The sequence below is a fragment of the Anomaloglossus baeobatrachus genome, chromosome 6 (assembly GCF_048569485.1).
Source record: "Anomaloglossus baeobatrachus isolate aAnoBae1 chromosome 6, aAnoBae1.hap1, whole genome shotgun sequence".
Classification (NCBI taxonomy): Eukaryota; Metazoa; Chordata; class Amphibia; order Anura; family Aromobatidae; genus Anomaloglossus; species Anomaloglossus baeobatrachus.
The window spans coordinates 330,021,322-330,040,316 of NC_134358.1; the positions used below are offsets into that span (position 1 = coordinate 330,021,322).

Consider the following 18,995-nt stretch of genomic DNA (forward strand, 5'->3'; position numbering starts at 1 on the left):
ATTTGTCATGCGCACGTTGCAGTTTATTTGTCAGCGTTTTATTTGTCAAAGGTTTGTGACAAATAAAATGCAGCATGTTCATTCTTCCTGCGTTTTTGTCAACATTTGTCACAAAAACGCACCAAAAACGAACCGAAAACGCACCAAAAAGCGTTTTTTGTGACATTTCCAGGCTCTCTCTGACACGGTGCAGTTTTGGCTGCATTTTGGCTGCAGTTTTGGCTGCAGTTTTGGCTGCAGTTTGTGAACACAAAAAGATGCAGCGTGCGCATTTTTGTGACATTTCCAGACTCTCTCTGACAAGGTGCAGTTTTGGCTGCGTTTTGGCTGCAATTTTGGCTGCAGTTTGTGAACACAAAAAGATGCAGCGTGCGCATAGCTTAGCACTCTCAGATGTCAATGGGGAAACCAGTCGACTATGTTCACGCGCCAGTTGAGATTAACCTGATATCTTTATGGTTAAGCGGCCTGGCCACTAGAATCCTGTCCTACTGGCTCCTATTTTCTGGGGCCTCAGTCTTTTGTTTCAAAACTCTTCACACTCTATCAATACTTTAGGTTCACTCTCTATTCTTCTGTCTCCACTCTTTCTCCTTTGTTGTCACAAACCACACCCTGTACGCAACCTTCATGACCGACCAACTATATGTCCATCACTTTCACTCACTAGGTCTTTACTGGCTCCTCTTGAATGATTTTTCACTTTCCTATAACCCCTTAACGACCGCGGGCCGTAAAATTACGTCCTAGCGATCATAACGTTACTGCCCGCAGTCTGCCACCGGTAGCATGCTGCGATCGGCGCACATCTCAGCTGATTTTCACAGCTGAGATGTGTGCCTGCTAGGCACGAGCAGAATCGTTATCTGCTCGTGCCGTATAACCCCTTTAACACTAGAACTACTGGACTCGTGACACCTATATAGAAATACATGGTGCAAAGTAGTCAAAATGATTACCTCAGTAGTTCTAGTGTTAAATGGCGCTGTCAATATGTGACAGCGCCATTATAAACGCGATCGCGGTAAACTTTTACTTACCGCCCAATACCGGAAGTCACGTGACGTGATCACGTGACTTCCGATAGTTGTCATGGTAGCACAGGGTCATGTGATGACTCCTGTACTACACATGAATTGCTTTCACTTTCGCTGTGCCCGCGGCACAGTGAAAAAGAAAGTGAGCATATCTGCTGTTTACAACTGTATAGTTGTGATCAGCAGATAGTGCAGAGCGATCAGATTGCTGATTGCAATAGCCCCCTAGGGAGACTAGTAAAATAAAAAAAAAAAAGTTAAAAAAAAGTTTTAAAAAATTAAAAAAATACATAAAAATCTAAAAGTTCAAATCACCCCCCATTCGCCCCATTGAAAATTAAAGGGTTAAAAAAATAAAAAATATACACACATTTGGTATCGCCGCGTTCAGAAACGCCCGATCTATCAAAATATAAAATCAATTAATTTGGTCAGTATACAGCGTAGCGGCAAAAAAATTCCAAACATCAAAACGACGTTTTTTTGTTGCCACAACTTTTGCGCAAAATGCAATATGAGGCGATCAAAACGTAGCATATGCACAAAAATGGTACCGTTAAAAACGTCAGCTCGAGACACAAAAAATAAGCCATCACTGAGCCATAGATCCTGAAAAATGCGAACGCTATGGGTCACGGAATATGGCATAAAACGTGCGCCACTTTTTTCGGACAAACTTCCGATTTTTTTTTAACCCCTTATATAAAAGTAAACCTATACATGTTTGGTGTCTACGAACTCGCATGACCTGAGGCATCACACCCACACATCAGTTTTACCATATAGTGAACACAGTGAATAAAATATCTCAAAAACAATAGTACTATTGCACTTTTTTTGCAATTTTTCTGCATTTGGAATTTTTTTGCCGTTTTCCAGTACACTATATGGTAAAACTGATGATTTCATTTAAAAGTACAGCTTGTTCCGCAACAAAAAGAGCCCTCACATGACCATATTGACTGAAAAATAAAAAAGTTACGTCTCTCAGAAAAAGAATGGCGAAAAAAAAAAACGGAAAGCGAAAAATCGGCCGGTCGTGAAGGGGTTAACTTGGCCCTTCACATGGTGAGCTTGTCCCATCAATTACCTATTGCTAACCATACATTCATGCAACTTCCTAAACAAATACTATGCACTATACCTTACATTATACATCACTTTGTCAACATTTCATATCACATGTTACATATTACAATACATTATTCCCTTTACAACCAATGACATACTGGTACGTCATTGGTCATGTTTGGCTCCTTTAATTAAAAAAACAAAATTACACACCGAAAAAGATCACCCTGTCTTAAGGGGTTAATACTGTATGAAAAGAGCACAGAATTTATGTTCTGAATACATTATGTAATTATGTTATGATTATTATAGAACTTTTTATAATGAGAAATGACACTAGGGAAAATTAATGAACACATGAAGAAAGAAAGGTGCAAAAAGCCATGGAAAGTTATGACACCAGCTGAAATATATCAGTAATTAGAAAGCAATCCTGCACTTAGGAAAAAATATTATCAGCTGATTCAACTGATGGCCTATAAATAGGTGTCTCATTACCATAGTGCCTCACAAGAAACAACTCATAATGCATAAAACCAGTGAGCTGTCTAAAGACTTTTGCAACTATATTGTTGCAAACACACTGAAGGCATTAAAAAACATACTGAAGACATCTATAACAGAACCATTTCTAAACTACTGAAGGTTCCAGTAACCACTGTTGAGCCATAATCTGGAAGTGGAAAGAACATAATTTTACTATAAAACAGACACAACCAGGTGCTTCCTGCAAAATTTCAGAGAGATGAGTGAAAAGAATTATCATAAGAGTTGCAGGAGAGCCAAACACCAGCTGTGGAGAGCTACAGAAACACCTGGAATCAGTAGTTACAAATGTTTCACAGAAAACAATAAGTAATGCACTCAACCTTCATGGCATGTCAATGGCACCTTTACAAACATTTTTACTTAGAAAATTGTTGATGTATTAATATTTATTTCACTGTCTGTATATACAATATATATGCACATCTGTCAGTTACCTTGGTCGATCGACAATCTTCATATGGCATGCATAATTAACAGATGCTCTTTTATTCACAGGTTGATGTCATTCAGGCTCAGTGCTTAAGGGGGTAACGTTTCGTAATGTGGATCATTTAATTGCACTCTGCAGGAGCTTGATCTATAAACACCCTTCTGTTATCCATGATCTGCCTAGTATGGTACTCGTGAACCAGTAAATCAGTAGAGACACCAGTGACTACAAGTAAGTTTTTTAAACAGTTTATGTACTTAAATGTGAATTCACTGTTTACTATAAAACATTCAGATAGGTTTGTCTTTATAATACTGTATGTGTATTTTGTAGATGAGTCTAAATACTCATAAACAAGAATAATAAGTAGTAGAGTTGGTGCAAATCCATTCTCATGATCCAGCCAATTGGCCATATCAGCAATCTTTGGCCACTAGATGGGAGTCCTGATAACAACTCTCTTTTTGATTAGCAGACCAGGCATGATATCACATGTGTGTCATAACACAATGGTGATATCATGCCAAAATGGCTACTGAAAAGAGGGGTTAGTGATGCTGTCAGATAAAAGACTGTTCTCAGGACTCTTGTCCAGTGCCACAGATTTTTAACATGCCAATAGACTTGGTTCTTTCAAACTAATTAGCACAAACTCTATTATTAAGCAATGTAAAGATGGTGTTATGCGACATGTTGCTACATCAGTAAAAGGGTTGAAGTGGTAAATTACACTGAAAAAAAATTGTGACATCTGTGGCATTGTGCTGTGTGAGAAAACTGTACATTTTAGTGTGGTCTGTTATTATGGCCAACCTAAGGCACACCTGTGCAATAATTATGCTGACTAATCGGCATCTGGATATGCCACACCTGTGAAGTGGATGGAATATCTCTGCAAAGGAGAACTATTCACTGCCACAGATTTAGACAAATTTCTGACCAATATTTGAGAGCAAAAGGCATTTTCTGTACATAGAAAAAGTCTTAGATCTTTAAGTTCAGGTAATGAAAAATGGGAGCAAAAACTGAAGTGTTGTGTTAATATTTTTCTCCAGTCTATATAGAGAGATTAACATAAATTATTGTTGATAAGACACTAATATATTGAGGCCTCACTTACTCGTGCTGATACTGGAAATTACCATATACAAGTGGAATATGCATTTTCAGCAGCAGAACATGTGATTAAGGCCTGGTTGTGAAATACCATGGTATTGTGCCGCCCCCACGACAGCAGTCGGGCTGCTCGGATCCAGATCCGCAGTGGCTCGAGGGGTTTCCGGACCCGGGGATCGTGCGGACACTCAAATAATAAAAGGACGTATATGTACAGGGATTGCTGTAAATACTTTGTGACGCCACCCACGGTGTGTGGTAATATGGAGTACCACCGTTGCTGTTGGGGAGCACTCGGGGGCGATAGGATGGCATCTGGATGTTAACCACTCTGTGGATAGGGTTGGATGTCCCAGGGCTCAGTGTCCAGGACACGGGGAGTGATGTAGGCCGGAGGTGGCACGCCGGACCGGATCGGGGAATGTTGGTGTACTCAATGTTGAATAATTGCACACAAGTCTGTTGGTAAACCAAGGTGTTAGTGGCCAGCTGCCATGTCCGGGTTTACTCGGTTCCCACACCCAGCTGATGTATCGATGTCCCTTCCTCCAGCACTCTGTAATTTTCTCAATTCTGGACAACTCCATATGGAACGGGTAAGTCCGCTCCTGGTGCTGTTGTGGTTGGGAGTCGTACCTCGCTCTATCTGGGCTAACACTTCTAGAGCAATGTCTGGAACCTTGCTCCCGACCTGGTGAATTAGAGAAGGGTCAACTGTCTTCTAACTAGGGTCCAGGTACCCCACCTGTGCACGGTTTCCGGACCAATCTCCACTGTTGGTACCGGCAGGCTCCAACCCTGTCCCGGTCCACTTTGGATCTCCCACGACCGGACTCCCGTCGCCTTTGCACACGGTCCACCGCTTGCCACCTAGCCAGTAGACCAGGGCCACTAGGCTCAGCTTTCCCTTGACAGTCTGTCACTGTCACTCCTCTCCAACTTGAACTCCACTTTACTTGAACTAGAACTTCAACTACTATGTTCCCGCCCCTGGATCCTCAAGACCCCTAGGTGGGCGCTCCCAATCCGCCTGATCCTGCCCACTGGTGTGTCCTTCCTACCCTGAGGGGGGTGGCTAGGATTTTGTGGCAGATGGTACCTTGTGTGGGATTGTGTTATGTCGGGTGAATGCTTTTCTGTGACCACCTGGCGGCGCCAGGGCGTCACAGTATGACACATGCAATCGGTGTTTACTGGAAACTCTACCATAAGGGGTTTCTTTACTAGCTGTATCACACATAGCAATCTTCTATATATAAAGAATCTAGTTTTTATCCAGACAAACATGTAAGGGTTTGTGCAAATTAATTTGTTTTGAGGCGGCTAAAAACTAAATTTTTTTAAAGTTAAAAATACTTAAGGAAATACATATTTGTGACATTTCTTCGGTGTTTTTTGTGTGTGCTGAATCGTTTTGGCCAGCATTTACTGGAGAATTTTGTTAGTTCTATAAATGTTTTTTAAGCATTTTAAGTGCTTTTTGTCTGATTTTCTAAAGTGTTTTTTTTTACATTTTTATGAATTGAATAAAACACTAGCATTTTATGAGGTGAAAATGCTGAAAAACTGTTCTCAAAGAGATGCCCTGGTGTCTTAGTAATATTTTTGAAGTCTTTGCATTGACAAATTACCTAATTAAAAATGTTGAAAAGATGCAACATATAAACAGCCAAGTCATTTTTCCAAAGAGACAAGTAAAAAGTTTTTTAAATGTTATTTAGGTTTTTTTGTTAACATACACACCCCAGAATACTCAATAAACTCAGTGCGCAAAGACAAAAACTCTCTGCTGCCAGTTACTGCTAGTAAAAAAGTAAAAACTATGGTTCGCGTTACGACTCTGAGACAAATGGTTTTCACATGAGCGTACACATTTAGTTCCAATTTTTCACCTAAACGCAAGAGTCCATGTGGAAAATTGAAAACAAAATATGAAGAGATTATTTGCAGCAGGTACATTATGGTGAGATGTGATTTGCAATATGCTCTTATACGGACGGATATTCAAATTAATTGTATGCAAAGAATGTATGCTACCCAGGGATGTGGTGTAACTTCTCTCGACAATTCTGGACCTGGAGGTCTCACTAGTCCCTGTATTGTGTCTATTCGGGGTATTAAATGCAGAAGAACAGTCATGGCATGACAATACTTTTCTGAAGAAAACTTTGTATCTTGTGTGTAAGGGGATAATTCTTAGATGGATGGATGGTCGCCCCCCCTACTCATTCATTGTGGAGCAGGTTGGTAAATACCACCTCTTGTTTCGAACAATTTGTTTACAAGAATAGGGGCTGTCCACAAAAATTTGAAAGGTTCTTGGGGGGGTTTGGCTGGACTCCCCGATGACTGGGGATCTGAGCAGCTTCTCAGATCCAACTTAGGGGATTTGGTGGGCGCCTGACCTTGCCTCCCTAGTGCTGCCTTACAAGTTCTGAAATTCTTTTTTTCTCCTCCTTTCCTTGATCATACTCATGAATAGGTCACTTAGTTCATTGCATCACTGTTTTGATATGTTTATATTTTGAAATTTTGTCTATATTGTGGTACTGACAATCTGGCTGTACAATGCACATGAAAATTCATAATTGTTACTGATGATGAGAAGTTATTGTGATACATGATTTATACTGATGTATACATTTGTCGACACTTTACTCTTATGTACATTCTTCAATTAAACGAGTTTAAAAAAAAGAATGTATGCAACCCATGTGCTCATATTAAATTAATTAATCAGTTGGAAACATTTCAGTTTTATATTTTAGCTTTAAAATACTTTGATTTGTAGCTATTTACTCTTTTTATGTTGGCTATATTTTGATACATAAGAAGAATAAAATGAATTGAGTAGCCTTGTAGTAGCCATTGAGCACATCTTTGATCCTACTTACGTCTTACTAAAGTTCCATGCATCGTGATATTTATAATATTATGATATGTCTTAATTATTTATTGCTATTTAGCTTAGCTTTAGCTTCAGAATTTAGGCTAAAAGTGAATATAAATGTATTAGTTAGTATACTGTATACTATCTGTTTTAGAAATTACTGAATTATATCTAATTGAGAATCTGCAACTTCATCCACTGCGCATCTTCATATCTCAAGCTTTGCATATAAAGTGGGAATATTAGATCTCAATTGAACTAAAGTACTTGCAAATCTTTTGCTTCTTTCCATTTTAAACATTTGCACAATGAAAGTTTCGAACCTGATACATATTTAATAAGAGGTTGTAATGTTCATTACGATTGTATTTGTACTTATTTGTTTACTTCCTTTTTAAATATCATGAAAATAACTTGTGAGAGGTATTTTAAAAATGGTCAAAAAATGTAATTTATGTATTTAATATAATTCAAATCAGTCAAATTGCAAATAATGGGAATCAAAAGTTACCTGATTACCGTAAATTGCCATTTATTATGCACTCAGGTGTTGAATGGGAAAAAAAAGAGTTAAATAATAATAATAATAATAATAAAAAACATATTATATTATCCTCAACTGACTCTTTCTAGCCACATCCTCTTCTGCTTCAGCACCCCAATTCTCCATATATTTTTTATTACATTTTAGGCAAGTGGCTGGCTTGATGTGGTCACATTGGGGTGATGCACGTCGTTGGAAGACATGGGTTTTCCCCAAGAGGCCAATAACTGACCTGTGCAAGAAGAGCTAGAGATCCCCGCTGAGAACAGGGAGCTGTAGAAAAGGTGCAAGAAGAGTCAGCTAAAGGCCTAGGGGATGTATGAATATAATGAGGGTTTTTTTCTACTATTATTTTACCTCCTTCCTGGCCTTTAAAAGCATCTATCAAAATAGCAACCAGTTGGCTGTTATTTTGCTGCATTCTTGCAAGTCAAATTCCAAAACATTTGGATTGGGAGGTTTGGGAAATTTGTAAAAGATGTGATCTTTAGGGCTGTTTTTTGCAACCAGGTTCACAGGTGCTTGGTGTTTTTTTTTCACATCTACATGATCATTTATCCTTTTTCGCACAACATTGTTTACAGAGAGACGAATGCACAAGATAATTTTGTTTTAGCAGGTTTCTAAGTTAAGCTAGATTACTTCATTGATGTATTTCCTTTTTTTAGTAAATCTTCCATTTCAGAACTTCTCCATTCTAAAATGAAAAATCTGTAATCATTCCATACGACTACAAATTGGCACAGTGTGAGATGAGCATGCTGTCATGTCTCCCTTTCATGTCCCGATAGAGTGGATGACCCCGTGACCTCATTTATCAACTTTACAATCTTGTGGTCGCATGCCAACTAGTCTCATCCAACTTGTATCAATTCTCTTCTATTGAGACGAACTGGGAGAGATTAGTCATGACATGATCACAAGAATGCAGTATTCATGAATGGAGTCACGTAAACGCTCATTCGCTTGGGGCATGCAGTGGAATCATGACAGTGTGCACATCTCACACTGTGCAATTTGCAGACTTTTCAAATCAGACCAGAAAACCCCTTTATTTCACACGGAGTAACATGATGTATGTAGCGTAGAGTTTCAATATCATTCTTTCACATATTTTGTAACTTTTTAATTAGCTGCATATCAGAAATATTTGTCTCGGCCTGTTTAAGCAGAAAGTCCTACTATTTATGACACAGCTCTAAATTCTGAGCAAATTATTAATAAACATTAACTTTCAGTTTTATTCTTTGATAATTTAGCATTACATTATTATTCAACGTAGCAAAAAAAAGTGCAAAAATGTAAATATGAGCCTATGGTGTGTTATTATTATCATCTGTGTTAGTTAAAATTCAATTAAAGAACAAAAATGTATCATTGACTAAACGAACGAAGAAAAACTAATATCTATATTATGTGTCTTGTATAGAGTATGGACTACGGTGTAAACTAGAATAATGGATGGTATAAACTTACATGGATGTTAAAGGGGTTTTCCAAGGTTAGAAAAAACATGGCTGCCTTCTGTCAGAGACAGCGTCCCCCCTACCATGGGAGGTATCTGGATTGCAAATCAGCCTTTAGAAAATGAATACAACAAAATTGCAATACTATGCACAACCCATGGGCAAGAAGGGGCTGTTTCAGAAGGAAACTAAACATGGGAAATCCTAATAACTTGTATATTCTGAATGTTATGGTGTATACATTTTCCATTATGTTAATAAGTAATTAAGACTAGAAATAAAAAAGTGGAAGTAAAATGTGAAATTAATGCTCAGCTTTATAACGCTAGATTTTACCAAACGACTAAAGGCCGCTTTACACGCTGCGACATCGCTCAAGCGATCTCATTTGGGGCACGGAATTTGTGATGCACATCCGGTCGCTTTAGCGATGTCTTTGTGTGTGACACCTATGAGCGATTTTGAATCGTCGCAGAAATGGTCAAAATCGCTCATCTGTGACATGCCCCCCTATTCTCAGATATCGTTGCTGCTCGGTGTACAAAGTAGTTTGTCGCTCCTGCGGCAGCACACATCGCTATGTGTGACACCGCAGGAACGAGGAACCTCACCTTACCGGCGGCCGCCCGCAATGAGGAAGGAAGGAGGTGGGCAAGATGTTACGTCCCGCTCATCTCCGCCCCTCCGCTTCTATTGGGCGGCGGTTTGGTGACGCTGCTGTGACATCGCTGTCACGCTGAACGAACCGCCCCCTTAGAAAGGAGGCGGTTCGCCGGTCACAGCGACGTTGCTAGGCAGGTAAGTAGTGTGACGGGTCAGCACGATGTTGTGCACCACGGGCAGCAATTTGCCCATGTCGCACAACCGATGGGGGCGGGTACGCACGCTAGCGATATCGGTCACTATATCGCAGCTTGTAAAGCGACCTTTATACTTTCTCACATAAAACTACATATTTACACATTTTGACTTTGATATTTATTAAATTCCTGCAATGTTTTCCTGGAAAGAATAATATCTTTTGTGGGGTAGAAATGGTTCTTACCTGAATACTTAGTGCTACATTATATGTGATACAAGATTATACAGCAGATTATTTTTTTCTATTGTTTTGTATATCATTGCCTTTTAATTGCAGTGTGTAGAAAATAGCACAGAATATTATTTACACCACTTTCAACATTTTAAGTTCAGATCATGGATTTCTTTGTCTAAACAAATTCCCTAATAAAACCATAACATTTGCAAACACTGCATTTTTACGTCTTTCTTCTGACCTAGGGCAGCAGCTGCTACAGAACCTGAAGAATGGAGGATCATTGATCATGCCAGAATTTTTGTTATCTTTGTACTACTTTCTGTGAGAAGTGTACTTATTAGTGATGAGCGAGTACTAAAAAGCTCGGGTGCCCGAAGCTCGGGCCGAGCCTCCCAAGATACTCGTGTACTCGGCCCGAGCACCGAGCCCAATGTTATCCTATGGGAGACCCGAGTATTTTTGTGAAATGACCCCCCGGCAGCATGTAGAAACCCTAAAAATGTCACAAAAGTCTCAGAAGAGTGCTCAAATGACATGGCATCAGCATGGGGAAGACCCCTTGAAGCATTTATCACTCAAAAGTCACAGCTGTGAACAATTTTGTCCAAGTTTTACACCATTTTTACGGACTCACCCGAAAACCTTCCAAAATGACGCCAAAATGAATTTTCATGGCGGAAATGTTAAGGGCACATACCCAATAGTGAGATAGAGCTGGTGTATGTTACTTTTTGAGATTAATACATGAAAGATTTTACGTGAAAACCTTGTGTGGCACTCCGATGTCCAAAACGCACGTTTTGTGCTTTTTACTAACGATGTCGGTCATTTTTTTTTTCATTCTATCTCCCGTCGGTCTGTCTCTCTCTGTCTTGTCTGTCCCCCTCTCACAGTCTGTCGGTCAGTTCCCCCCCCTCTCTCTTACTTACCGTTCCCCGATCACTGCCGCGGCGCTGCACGGCTGTTCAAACTCCGGTGGCTTTTCCTCTTTTGAAAAAGCCGGCCGCTCATTAATCAATCTCGTATTCTCTGCTTTCCTGCTTTTCGGCGCCTATGATTGGTTGCAGTGAGACACGCTCCCACACTGAGTGACAGCTGTCTCACTGCACCCAATCACAGCAGCCGGTGTGTGTATACTGTGCAGTGAAATAAATAATTAAATAATTAAAAAAAACGGCGTGCAGTCCCCCCAATTTTAATACCAGCCAGATAAAGCCATACGGCTGAAGGCTGGTATTCTCAGGATGGGGAGCTCCACGTTATGGGGAGACCCCCACCCTAACAATATCAGTCAGCAGCCGCCCAGAATTGCCACATACATTATATGCGACAGTTCTGGGACTGTACCCGGCTCTTCCCGATTTGCCCTAGTGCGTTGGCAAATCGGGGTAATAAGGAGTTAATGGCAGCCCATAGCTGCCACTAAATCCTAGATTAATCATGTCAGGTGTCTCCCCGAGATTCCTTCCATGATTAATCTGTAAATTACAGTTAAAAAACACACACACCCGAAAAATCCTTTATTAGAAATAAAAAACACTAACAAAGTCCCTCATTACCAATTTATTAACCCCGACAAACCCTCCATGTCCGGCGTACTCCACGGACTCCGGCGTCGCGTCCAGCTCTGCTGCATGGAAGTGACAGGAGCTGCAGAATACACCGCCGCTCCGGTCACCTCCACGCAGCTAATGAGATGAGTATAGCGATCAGCTGAGCTGTCACTGAGGTTACCTGGATCCAGCGGTGGATGCAGCGGTGGCCGCGGGTAACCTCAGTGACAGCTCAGCTGATCGCGCTACTCACCGCCGCTCCAGTCAGCTCCATGCACACACTGAGGTGAGTATAGCGATCAGCTGCTGTCACTGAGGTTAATCGCGGCCACCGCTGGATCCAGCGGTGGCCGGGAGTTACCTGACTGACAGCAGCTGATCGCGCTATTCCCTTCATTAGCTGCGTGGAGGTGACCGGAGCGGCGGTGTCTTCTGCAGCTCCTGTCACTTCCATGCAGCAGAGCTGGACGCGACGCCGGAGTCCGTGGAGTACGCCGGACATGGAGGGTTTGTCGGGGTTAATAAATTGGTAATGAGGGACTTTGTTAGTGTTTTTTATTTCTAATAAAGGATTTTTCGGGTGTGTGTGTTTTTTAACTGTAATTTACAGATTAATCATGGAAGGAATCTCGGGGAGACGCCTGACATGATTAATCTAGGATTTAGTGGCAGCTATGGGCTGCCATTAACTCCTTATTACCCCGATTTGCCAACGCACTAGGGTAAATCGGGAAGAGCCGGGTACAGCCCCAGAACTGTCGCATATAATGTATGCGGCAATTCTGGGCAGCTGCTGACTGATATTGTTAGGGTGGGGGGCTCCCCATAACGTGGAGCTCCCCATCCTGAGAATACCAGCCTTCAGCTGTATGGCTTTATCTGGCTGGTATTAAAATTGGGGGGACCGCACGCCGTTTTTTTTAATTATTTATTTATTTATTTTACTGCACAGTATAGACCCGTCCACCGGCTGCTGTGATTGGGTGCAGTGTGACACCTGTCACTCAGCGTGGGGGCGTGTCTCACTGCAACCAATCATAGGCGCCTGTGGGCGTGGAAAGCAGGGAATATGAGATGGCTGTGTACAGAGCACAGCGCGCCCGCTGGTATAAAGGCTCGGTCACGCTGTGCGGGCCGGCCAATCACTGCAATTCCACAACTAACAGGGCTGTGGCATTGCAGTGGTCTGCCAGCCAATCCCTGCATGAGGGCTGGCTCTCAAAAGAGCGCCAACATGCAGGGATGAAGACCACGAGTAAAGCACGAGTATTGCAAAATTACTCGGTACCCGCCGAGTAGCCCGAGTACAGTGATACTCGTGCGAGTACCGAGTAGTAACAAGCATACTCGCTCATCACTAGTACTTATTAATACAAGTTTATTTCACTAGTGATTGCCCATATATAATGATAGGGCATCCATGGTGATTAAAAATTGTTTCATAGTTGTTAAGATTAAACATAAATACAGGACAAGCAAGTTTAGCGTCAAGAGGCAAATGCTAATTGTCCCATATTAAGAGGAAAATTCTCTTTCCACTCCTCGTACAGCAATAAGGCTCGTTCCATGAGTCAACATCACAGAAATCTGGTACTGTAAGCCAGTAATATTATATTTTATAAGAACGGCTTCCAGGCCTTTCTGGAACTTGACTGATGAATCAAGCCTCACACCATCTTGTAGCAATGAATTCTATAGCTTGACTGCTCACAGAGACCTTTGTACTGGGCATTCATATTTTGAATATAGTAATTAGATCTCTTCTAATCTTTCTTTTCTTTTCTAATCTGATTAACTGAATAAGTATGATAACTAGACAGACTGGAAGGACTTGCAAAAAATCGGGACCGGCGGGTCTCTGCAGGTCCCTGCTCTCTTTTAAAAAAAATCAGGATCCGGTCCAAAATGCGCCTGATATAAGTTTATGGGGATCAGAATCCGGAGTTTAAAAATTATTGTAAAAAGGATAGGGGAATGGGAGCAAGTGCGCTGTACTTACCAAGGCTCCGGCATGGCTGTACACTGCTACCAGGCCTCACATTCTCTTCCTGGGCCGCTAAATACTGCCAGATGCACCCCACCCTGAGTGACAGCATGTCAGCTGACTGCATCAAATCACAAGCGCCAGCACGGCTGGGAGTGGGGAAAGCAGTGTAACTGAAGGAGCCCATACACTCTAGCATCTACCGTGAGCCTAGAATGTATGGGCTCATTCCAAGTTAGTGGGCGTGACTGGCTTGGTTAGTGGGCGTGCGGATTCTTCCTCTCATCCAATCCAATCATACATGGGGGGCTTTGCCCCCCCTGTACTCTCCCTGTCTGGGAATCTCACCCCCAGAAACCCACTTCTATGATAAACACCTCCAAGTCCACATGGACTTAGAAAAAGAATATTTATTCTGGCTGGAAACATCGGACGGCATTTTGAACACGCCCTTATCATATTATAAGGGGGTGTTGAAATGATGTCGTATCTGGAAGTAGCCCATACACGCTAGCATCTACCCTCAGTATCGTGCTATAAAAAAAAATAAAACAATTGGTGCAGGGTTCCCCGTATTCTGATACCAGCACCGATAAAGCCCACGGCTACAGCCCTAGCCCTGAACTTATCTTGGCTGTGTATCCAAAGAAGATGAACTGCATGTGGCTTTTTTTTTATTTCATGCAGTATGATGCGTTTTTTTGCCAGGAGGTGTAGATTGGGTGCAGGAATATGGTGTAAAATTTTCAGCACCAAATCTGCATCTCTTGGCAACCCCCCCCCCCCTTCCTGCAGTTTTCTGCCAGGAGATGGAGGTATCATCTGAGGTGATGTCAATTACTTTTCTGAGGTCAACTGAGGTCAAGTTTCCTGCTGTTACAGGTAGAGGACTGTGGAAATCTCATGCTGTAACTGCAAATAAACTGAGTGACAGTAATCGATTCCTGAATTGGTGTTTCTTTATGATTCTGCCTCATAAAAAGAGGAATAGAAAGCGATCAAAAAATGTTATGTGGCCCAAAATGGCACCAATAAAAACTCCAACTCATTCTGCAAAAAACAAGCTCGTACATGACTCAGCGGAAAAATAATAAAACACTGATGAGACTTACATATGACCACTGACCCATTTTTAATGGATATGTAATAAAGTGTGGTTTTTCTAATAAGGTGAGTGCCACTTCTTTTTTCTTCTCTTTTTCTGAGATATACAGGCACCACAATGTTCTGGGAATAACAAGTGCTTATTTCCAGTTTTTAATTCTGCAACATTCACTGTGATTGACACCATGGGTGTTTTCCAGAGACAAAATCATCCCTACACATTTAGATCAATTTCCAGAGGGGTATAATTTCCAAAATGTGGTCATGTGGGGGTATTTCTATTGTTCTGGCACTTAGGTGCTCTGAAAATAGAGTCTGCAAACTATTTTGGGAAAATCTATGCTCCAAAAGTCAAATGGCCCAAATTCCTCCTCTCCCGAGCCCTGTGGTGTGGCCAAACAGTACTGTACAGTCACATGTATCATATTGCCACATTCAGGAGAAATTGTATTACATAATATGGGGTCTTTTTTACCTACTCACCTTGTCTAAATTGGAAATCTGGGGCTAAAACAACATTTTAGTTATAAAAATGTAATTATTTTTTCTGCACAGCCCAATAGTATAACATTTTGTGACACACCTGTTTTGTCAATATGCTTACTGCACCCATACATGAATTTACTGGGTGGTGCAGTTTGTAAAATGGGGTCACTTGTGGGGGCTTTCTGCTGCTGTGCCACCTCAGGGGCTCTGACAATGTGAATGTGAAACCTGCATACCATTACAACTAAAGCTGAACTCAAATATGGCACTTCTTCTCTTCTTCACTTTGCACTATGCCTCAGGCCCCCTTCACACGCACGTGTCTCTGGTACGTGCTAGGTCCGTGCCCGCATGTACCGGAGACACGGGCACATGCAAACCCATTAAAATCAATGGGTTTATGTGCACGCACGTGTGCAGCCATTGGCCCGTGCCTTTGTGTGTAGCACATGTGAGCCCGTCCGTGCATGTCCGTGTTTCTCCAGCAGCACGGGCCCGCACACGTACCACATGGAAGTAGTGTGGATGCGGGCACATGTGACACGCGTCGGAGAAACACACATGTCATTTTAAAAATAAAAAAACCACAAACTCACCTCCATGAGTCCTGCAGTCTCTGCCGTGGATGTCACCTGCATCCGTCCCCCATTGAATTTGAACAACGCATCTGCTTCACTGGGGGCCGGAAGCAACTTCAGCGGGGCGTGGCCTGTGCTGGACATTGTCAGTCAGCACCACAGACAGCTCCGGAAGAAAAAGGTAAGGCGGGGCTTTCCGTTCTCCGTGTGTTATTACGTATAACACACGGAGAACACACATAGTGCCATAAACACGGCACATGGAGGGGAACACGCACCCTTGACACGTCCGTGAAACACGTGCGTGATTTTCACGGACGTGTGAAGGGGGCCTCAAAAGTAGTTTTTGGCCACATATCATGTATGGCTTACTCATGAAAAATTGCATAACCAACTGTATGGTCCATTATCAAGTATTACCCTAGTGAAAATGAAAAATGTTAGGTTAAAGCAACACTTTTGTGGTTAAAAATTTATTTTTTTCATTTTCACTTTCAATATTATAAAATTCTGTGAAACATCTGGGGTCCAAAGTGCTAACTAAATATAAATTCCTTGAGGGGTCTAGTTTCCAAAATTGGGTCACTAGTGTGGGAGCTTCACTGTTTAGGCACATCAGGGGCTCTTCATGCATGACATGGCGTCTGCTAATGATTCCATCTAATTTTGCGTTCAAAAATTGAAATGGTGCTTCTTCCCTTCTGAGTACCTGCCATGCACCCAAATAGCAGATTTCCACATCATATGGGGTATTGTCGTAGTCATGAGAAATTGCACAACAAATTTTACATTGAATTTATACCTGTTACCCTTGTGAAAATGAAAGACTTGAGGTTAAAGCAACATGTTTCTGTTAAAAATGTATCTTTTTATTATGACGGCTCAACCTTATAAAATTCTGTGAAGCACCTGGGGCTTGAAGGTGCTCACTAGACATCTAGATAAGTTCCTTGGGGACTCTAGTTTCCAAAATGGGATCATTTGTGTTTTTTTTACTGTTTAAGCAAATCAGTCACTCTCCAAATGTGACATGCAATTGTCGCGGGCGGGGAGGAGGGTGTCAGCACACCGCGCTCACCTTTTCTGCTCGGGTCCGGCAGCTGCTCCTGGTGGCTCGAGCCGTGGGCCGGATCCCGGGGTTTCTCGAGCGACACTCCTCGCCCGTGAGTGAAAGGGGGTGTTTGTTGGGTGTGGGGATTGTTATAGTTCGTGACGCCACCCACGGTTGTGGTGATTGCACCACCGCTGCTCAGTGTGGGGGTCCCGGAGATGGTGTTGCGGAGCAGCCAGGTGTTGTGTTGCCCCTCCGTGGGTAGGGGTTGGTGATCCCGGGGCCCGGTGATGAGATGTGAAGTGTAGGGCCTGGAGGGCGCAGGGACGCGGGGGCAGCGCTGTGCCTTGCGGCACTGTGGTACTCACTCAGCCTGACACACGGACACAGTTTGTACGGTAAACCAACGGCTGGTAGGACGGTCCCACAGACGGCTGCACCTGCACTCCCGGTAGGTGACGGTGATGTCTCTCTTCCTTGCACCTGTGTTGACTGATGGTAGCGGTGGATTCCCTCCGGTTACCCGCTCCCCGGCTGCAATCTGGGCCGGAGGAGCTCTACACTTTGCCCGCAGGCGCTGGCCCTGAGAAACTTGTGCCGTGGCGGTGGCGGTGTCTCTCCAATACGGGTTGGGCTGTTGCCTTCAATCGGGACTTGGTTGTTGGGGGATCTGCGTCCCCGTCACTGACGGATTTGGCAAATCTGGCGACTCCTAGCCTTGCCGGGGTCCGAGAGGCCCCTGCCCTGGTGCTGACTGTCCTTCGGAACACTGCTCCAGACCACCGGGCACACAGCCAACGGGGTCCTTCCAGGAACTTCCAAACGGTCCCCCTCCAGACAGTCACCGCCGTTCCTGACCTTGCTGTTCTGGCCCTCACAAAGCTGGACCCTTCAGGCTGTCTTTCTCTTCTGTCACTTTACTTGCTTTTCCTCCTTTTCCACTTTCTTACTTTCCCTGCTTGTTTACTCCTTCACTTAGCTCCTTACACTTGCCCTGCCTGGGCTTTTTCTGCCTGGTTACTTCCTGCCTCCAGTGTTGTGAGCTCCTCGGTGGGCGGAGCCAACCGCCTGGCCCACCCCCTGGTGTGCATCATCAACCTCTGGAGGAAGGCAACAAGGATTTGTAGGTTAGCTGTGATGTGCCTACCTGGAGTGTGGGGCGTGGTGGTGTTGTGACCTGTGACCCCTGGCTTGCCCAGAGCGACACATTCCCCCTTAGCAAAATACAGACCGTCCGCGGACTGCCGTCCTACACCGGTTTTATTTTTTTCTGTAAAAGGGGTAACAAGGGTTAAGCAAAACATAATTAACATTTTTAATCAAAAACTCTTCCCAAGACGGGAGGCACATTTACTTAAACGTTGCAACGGTATACGGTCACGGTTTCCGCTCTCTCCCACCCAAGCAACCTGGCCCTGATGCTGCCCCTAAAACCCAGGCAGCACCCCTTGACCCACAGTCCAGCACAAGTTACCCGAGCGGGATCTGTCCTTCCCCTCCAGAGGGTGGCCACCGGTTCCTTTGGTGGCTGGGCCCTGGCCTGCTCTGCTCAGGGCCCTCCCTCCAACCTGCCTCTCCGGAGGCGGTATTGCGGAAACGGTAACGGTACCCAACATATTTACAAGCCACTTAACGTTTGTGGTGCCCTGCAAGTTCACGGGCTTGTCCATGGATAGTTCCCATGCATTTTAAACGGTCCCCACGGGGACAACGGTGCCGGCTCCTGCCGGTTCAATCACAAAAGCAAATCAGGTAAAACTTCAGATCATTTTCACTTATCATTTGCAGAACTTTTTCAAACAACAACTTCAATGATGGTCCCAACGGGGACGGTGCTGCGGGCATCCATTGCCCTACTCCGGTCTGTCAAGCGCTGGGGCTGCTGGCAAGGGGTAGAGGTCTGCGCTCGCTCGGGCCTCCGGGCCCCTCCTGAGGTTAACGTCCAGCGCAAACCACCCTCGCTCCCCAAAGTGCCGGGTATAGCGCACAATATCCCCCGGCATCAGGTTACGGCCGGGATGTTCCTCGGGCAGGTGAGCATGCACATCCCGCCGGGCTACAAACACCTCGGCCTCCAGGCCTGGCTCGTAGATGAAC

General features: G+C 43.4%; 1 protein-coding gene across 4 annotated transcripts in view; it reads left to right on the top strand.

Moving 5' to 3' along the window:
* Positions 1-18,995, top strand: part of LOC142243250 (poly(rC)-binding protein 3-like) — a 1,512,260-nt gene that overhangs the window by 711,966 nt on the left and 781,299 nt on the right. For all 4 annotated transcript variants that reach the window (XM_075314940.1, XM_075314939.1, XM_075314946.1 and 1 more), the window contains one exon: positions 3,153-3,318. The gene's annotated coding sequence lies outside the window, so the exon portion shown is untranslated. The remainder of the gene's footprint in view (positions 1-3,152; positions 3,319-18,995) is intronic.